Source organism: Centrocercus urophasianus, unplaced genomic scaffold (genome assembly GCF_019232065.1).
Source record: "Centrocercus urophasianus isolate 14NV4802_14NV808 unplaced genomic scaffold, USGS_Curo_1.0 seq_33, whole genome shotgun sequence".
In the NCBI taxonomy this organism is placed as follows: domain Eukaryota; kingdom Metazoa; phylum Chordata; class Aves; order Galliformes; family Phasianidae; genus Centrocercus; species Centrocercus urophasianus.
The window spans coordinates 7,684,337-7,690,336 of NW_024884900.1; positions in this window are offsets into that span (position 1 = coordinate 7,684,337).

Genomic DNA, 6,000 nt, shown 5'->3' on the forward strand with positions numbered 1-6,000 from the left:
ATGGATGTGACGCGTGACTGACAAGGGCATCAGTGTGACTCCTGACAGGAATTCACTGCAGCATCAGAAAAACATGATGGAAGAGTGTTTATAGATCTACAGTGCCTTAAATGGTCACCGAAACAATTACATTTTCTGTCCCCAAAAGGAGAATATGAAGCTGGGAAATAGAACAAAACCAGAAGGTTCAGTCCTGCCCTGTGCTTGGAGTGTGCTAGCATTCCAAAGCTGGGAAAGCTCCACAATTACAGTTCGGGGTTGCATGTGGCACAGACACAGACAGCTTCCCCTTCTCCCTGCTGCCTTTCCCCTTCAGAACTGCAGAGATGTCTTCCTCTGGTGTTTCAGCTTTGCTTAACCATCTCTTTGATCAGTGTTTATCGTAATGGAGCTTGGTATAAGCTCTAATATCCCTAAATGCTGTAAATATATATCTATAAACACGGAACAAAACATTCCCCACATAATAAGCAGAGACCAGAGCTGTGAATTAGGGCCCCAGACAAGGCAACAATTCTCAAGGACTTTGAAGTTAAAAGCTCGGCTGTGTACATGGAAGAGCTTTTGTAAGTCAAACTAAAAGTCTCATTAACGCGGAACTTCCATGATCAGAAACCTGACTGGTTGAGTGGGATCCCCAAGGACAGCAGCATTTAGCACGCTTTCTAATTAAAAGATGGGAATTATGGTACAGCGGTTAAAATATGTTTTACACTTCTCTGGGAAGGAGTCGGTAGATTGTGGGAGCAGAGAAACACTGCGAGAGCTCTTTTCAAAGGGAAAATACTTCTGAACAAGAAATAGCCCAACGCTGAATCAAGTCATTTCTTTACTGGGGCAGTGGGGGAGAGTGGGGAGGAGGAGTGAATTAAAACCATTGTGTGTTTCAATAGTTGTAGTTCTCTTACAAACTGCTTTTGTTTCGAATTTTATGTTGGTTTTCAAAGCTGAGAAGGGAGTTGGAGATGGTTAAAAGTGACTGTTTTCTTGAGTCCACCTCAAATGCTATTAATTAAAACAAAAAGGATGCTATAAAATATTTGTCCCATATTAAAAAAAAATCCCCAAACATTTCGTTTTTGTTACTAAATGGAAACCTGTCCCTCTTCTCACACGTGCCAGCAAACTGCAGCACCACTCATCACATAGCTCAGTATCAGCACCAGTGTCCTGGTTGTATTCCTGCTGGAGAGCCCAGCTGAATTCAAAAGCAGAACTCCTGCTGAGTTTAATAGGCTAAATATCAGCTCTTTTAGGTTAAATATTCTGCTTTGCCGTTTCCTTCGGGCATAGTGGTCTCTCTTTCTGCTCTTTCTGGTTCTCACTGCTCTCTGTAGCCCTGGAGGGCAGCATGGGTGGTGGGTGAAGCACCCACAAGTAGGTGGGAGAATCTGGGTGCAAAGCTGTGTGTCTCCCTTCCACAGCACACAGGGGAGATGTGTGCACTTGTGTGTGAGTTGTCATTGGAAGAATCCAGGAAGAAAACTCCTTAATTCCAATGTGGTATTAGAAAGCCAGCACTCCTATATTTCTCATGATACGTAGCAGGTGATTGACAAATCAATTTTGCTCTCTGGGAGCTCAGGTTCTACATTTAAACATATGCAGTTCATTGGCATATATATTCATTCTTTCCCAAGAACTCATTAATATATGTCCCTTTGGGCATGAGCAAAAGATGGCTTTGGGGGTCTTTGCCCCTTACTTCATCCTCTTTTTTCCATCATCAGCTTTCTCTCAGTGTCCCTTGGACAACCTTGTAGCCAACCTTCCCCCAGTCTGGCAAATTTCCATTGCTTGTTATGCCATAATGAGCAACTTTCTATCTTGGTACACTGTAACTCAAAATGATTTATATGAAACCCAAGAAGTCCTCACACCTGGTGGGTGCAATGATAAACGCAGTCTGTTGTGACTTCAGTGAAGCCAGGATCATTCAGAAAAACAGGAGTGCTCACATTAGGAGCAAAGCTAAACTGGAAAGTTCTAAAACTAGCACACATTAATTCCTTTTTGTTAAATTAATACATTGGCCCTTAAGCTGGTATATTGATGCCCATTGCTAAACCAGCTTGTATCACAGTATGCAAAACCCAGTGCTCTGAAACACCGCTCTGACTGTGCCATATCAGTCCAGACTTTGATCATAGGATAAACCAAACATCCTGCAGTGCTTTGGGAACACTGTGCGTTCTGAGCAGGTCCTGATGCCCACCCTTCCCCAGGCAAAGGCTGGCTGAATGGCTAATAAAGGGAGGAGCAGGGAGGGCAGCAGGGTGCAGGGCTGGGGGTTACCTTTGGATATTCCAAAAGGGAGCTGGGTGCTCGCAATGGGTGCTGCTGCATCCCCATCTCACCCCAGCGCTGGCCCTGCAGCCTCAGGGCTCTGCACAGAGCCAGGAGAATGATGGAAAATAGCTTCATTTTTCTTTAGCCCAGGCAGTATTATTATTATTTTTAATGAGCAGTTTATGGATGATTATTAGTGCTGTGTTTTATTAGCCTGTGCTGCCATTTGTCTCATGATCTGGAGGGGAGAACTGAATTACGCTCCATTCAAGCGACTTCAGTTCACACTGGTGGGTGTCAGGAAAGACAGAACTTTTATTTTTCTTAGGATTTTGGCAGCATTGACACAAATATTGATATTTGAAAATATAGGTGCTGTCTACACAATATGAAAGGTGTTTCTGAGGTGCATTCCCCCTCAGTTTGGCAGCACACAGCTTTTCCTGCTATCGGTGTGGCTGGGCTTCTTAATGGGCGGCTTTTCCTCATCGGCAGCAGCCAGGTTCTTGTAGATTATTTCTGAAACAGTGAGAGACAGCAGCAATCCTTTCTGTTCCCCCTGACTAAAGGCTGCCTGTCAGAATGTTTCTCCAGTCTCCCGTAGTGAGAATTAGGTATTTTTCCCAGCTTGGGAACGGGGGATTTAAAGAGTTTCCCATCCTGCTCCAGCATTTCCCCCCAGGACCTGATTTGTGAGTTTTGCAAACAAACAATAGATCTCTTATGGGTCAGATCAGCATCAGTCTTTCCCTCAGGTGAGCTCAAATGCTTGCTCTTACCTTTGACATCTTCTAAACTCTTTTAAGCATGAAGTGCAGGCTATTCTTTAGAAGAGTATTTCAAAGCATGAAGTTAGAAGTCTGCAAGTTTCATTTGGAGGAAAAGGAATGAAGATGCTTCAACAAAGCAGAACCTCTCTTAGAAGCACTTGTTAGTGAAATATTTTTTAGAGGAGGCCCTTCTGGAGCCAATTGGGGTGAGTGGCAGTCTGAAAGCATCTTTAAATTAAAGCTTTTGTGTGGCAGGAAGGTAAACAACTACTGCTTTGCAGGGCACCTGTGTGAGAACTGCAGCTGCAATCAGTGCTTCTGAGCTGTGCCCTATGGCAGTGATTCTGGTACAGGTAACTTTGTACCAAGGTTTGAAACTAATAGTCCCTGCTCTTTCTTTCTTTTGTGCTTTTCAGGCTCCTGAGTGCCTTCAGCAGCCAGGATGCTCCTCAGTGCCTCCTCTGCACATCTCTCTGCTCCGCTTCTCCACTTGCCAGGCAGTTCTACTTCTGCTGGCTTCTTCACAACACATACAAAAACTCCAGCATAATTAAATAAACCTGCACCGAAACCCCCCAAAGAACAATTATCTGTTCTGTGAAATACTCCCAACAGAAATCTTGGAAAAATGTACATGTAATTAGTACATCGAGCCCCACTGCAGCGTTACGTACGGTACAATAGGCCTTGTAATGCTGACCTCCCTGGGACTCCAACTGACCAGTGGTAGCAGATCTGTGGGCATGTGCAGAGTGTTCTATACTTTTACACACTATTAGTGAATATTTCTGATGGTATTCATTGTTTATGCCATGCCAGTCTCTATCACACTTGCTGTTCTCCCTGTGTGCCTTGTCATTTAAAGAGCTTATCTCCAGAATCTCTGTCCTCAAGCAGAAAGGATGGCTTTGGAGGCTGGAACACTGGACCAAAGCTCAGTAGCACTGGATTAAAGGCATGGCTGAGCTGTAGCCTTCCTGTAAATAAATCACTCAGAGATAGAACTTAAAAGGTATCCAGGAACCTCACACGGCAGACAGGGCCATTCCAGGACACTTGCGCATCCAACTCTCACTGCCTGTAGTTGCATTAGGTGCCAGAAGACATTAAATGATGTCTGACAAGGTAGGGCCTGACCCAGTGTTGAACTCAACAGAAAGACAAAAGAAAACCAGCACCTTTCTATTAGGCGCTTATTGAACACAGAACCATCTTATTTGTAAGCAAGGCTCAGATGCAGACTCAGAAGCCCTACTTGAAAGCCTGGCAGAGTTAATGATGAGGGATGCTGAGCTGGCAGTTCTCTCACACTTCCTAAAGGGAAGAATGTGCCAAGAGAGTCATAGCCCTAGAAGCTGTTAGTTTTGTTAACAGCAGGTTGAGTTGTCTTTTGTATTTCCAAATACCTCCAATGCTGCCACATGGAAAAAACCAACATAGACCAGGTCAAAAATCCTATAGCTCTGCTTCAGATCAGCTAATACACCAGGATTCCTAGGGGGAAAAAAGTCCTGATAGGGAGATTTCACACTAGATGCATATTTGGAGTTCTTACCATGACAGTGGAAGGGCAAGCCATGCATGAATGGTGCTGTTCATCTTACTTAACAACTGGAACATACTCAGGCACTAGGATGGGAAGGGAGACGAATGGATACTGATGTAAAGCAGAATATTAACACTGGGGTATGAGCATTACTTTATATTGAAAGCACCTCTAATGAATATATTTCAAAAGCATAAGATGATATACTGGGTAATAAAGTCTGGAAAGGACTGGTCTGAAGGTGGGCACTGTAAGGCAGAAGCCAAATGGTTCTGGGACTCTTTGTGCTCCTGCAATGTGTGAGTGAAGAGGTGGTAAGGATCCAGCAATTCCAACCTGCTACAGCTCTGGGTGAAACACACGTTGCTGCCCTTCAGGGAGCAAAGTCAAAGGAGTCTGTGATAGGGGAGCACAGCATCGATAAAAGAATAATGTGAAGGACTTTGAACATGTGAGAGAATACGAACAGGGGTGATCCTAAGAGAGAAAATCTTTGGGGAATCAGGAGGAAAATAGATGTTAGGGAGGCAGGACTGAAACTGTTTGAAGTCAGAAGGTGGAAGCTGGATCCTGGTTTTGATCAAGAAAAGGCTGAGAGGAGGCTGAGTAATCTGAAATCAAAGTACAGAAGGAAATCAAACCTGAACATGAAACAATCCACAAATCTTTCCCTTGAAGAGATCCAAGGCCCCAGGAAAGAGAGGTGAGAGGTTTCCTAAGATCCCTGCACAGGTGCAGCCCCCAGTGGGGAATGGGCCAAAATACCCCTGCTCTGATGGAGATAGGGGGAGGGTTACACATAAGGGACCAGCAGGTTGGCGCCAGGCTTCCTCTCAGCAGAAGGGAATGGTGCAGCAAATAGGGTTTTTGGTTTTAATTTCCTAGCAGGAATCCTGTTTTCCCTCTTCTAAGTGCCCAGTTCTGGCACCGTGTACATGGCTGAACCTCTTCTTAGTTGGTGCCCTGAGTTGGACTGGCTGTGACCCAGAGGAAAGGCCCCTATTGGAGCTGTGTGTATGCATCAGAGCTGGCCTGCCAAGCCAACGGGCTGCAGCTCAAGAATTAACAGCGTTGACTCAGGCTTGAAGACTTGAAAGGAATTTCTATCAACAGATTTTAAAGATCTTAAAATATACAGCTTGAGTAGCCTCAGGTTTCTCAGGCAGCTGCCAAATCAAACTGAATAATAAAATAAAACTGAATAATAAAGCGATCACACAGTGTAAGATCAAGACAGGGCTGAGCGAGGAGCACCTCCAGTAATTACTGGATGGGGAGCAGCCTCCAGCCTCTGCCAACATGCCGGGGGCCGAAAACAGCAACAAAACTTCCCCAAATTAAACAGCTCTTCCCTCCCCTTCAGCTCTCTGCTTTCTCTTTTTGCTCCCTACTGCG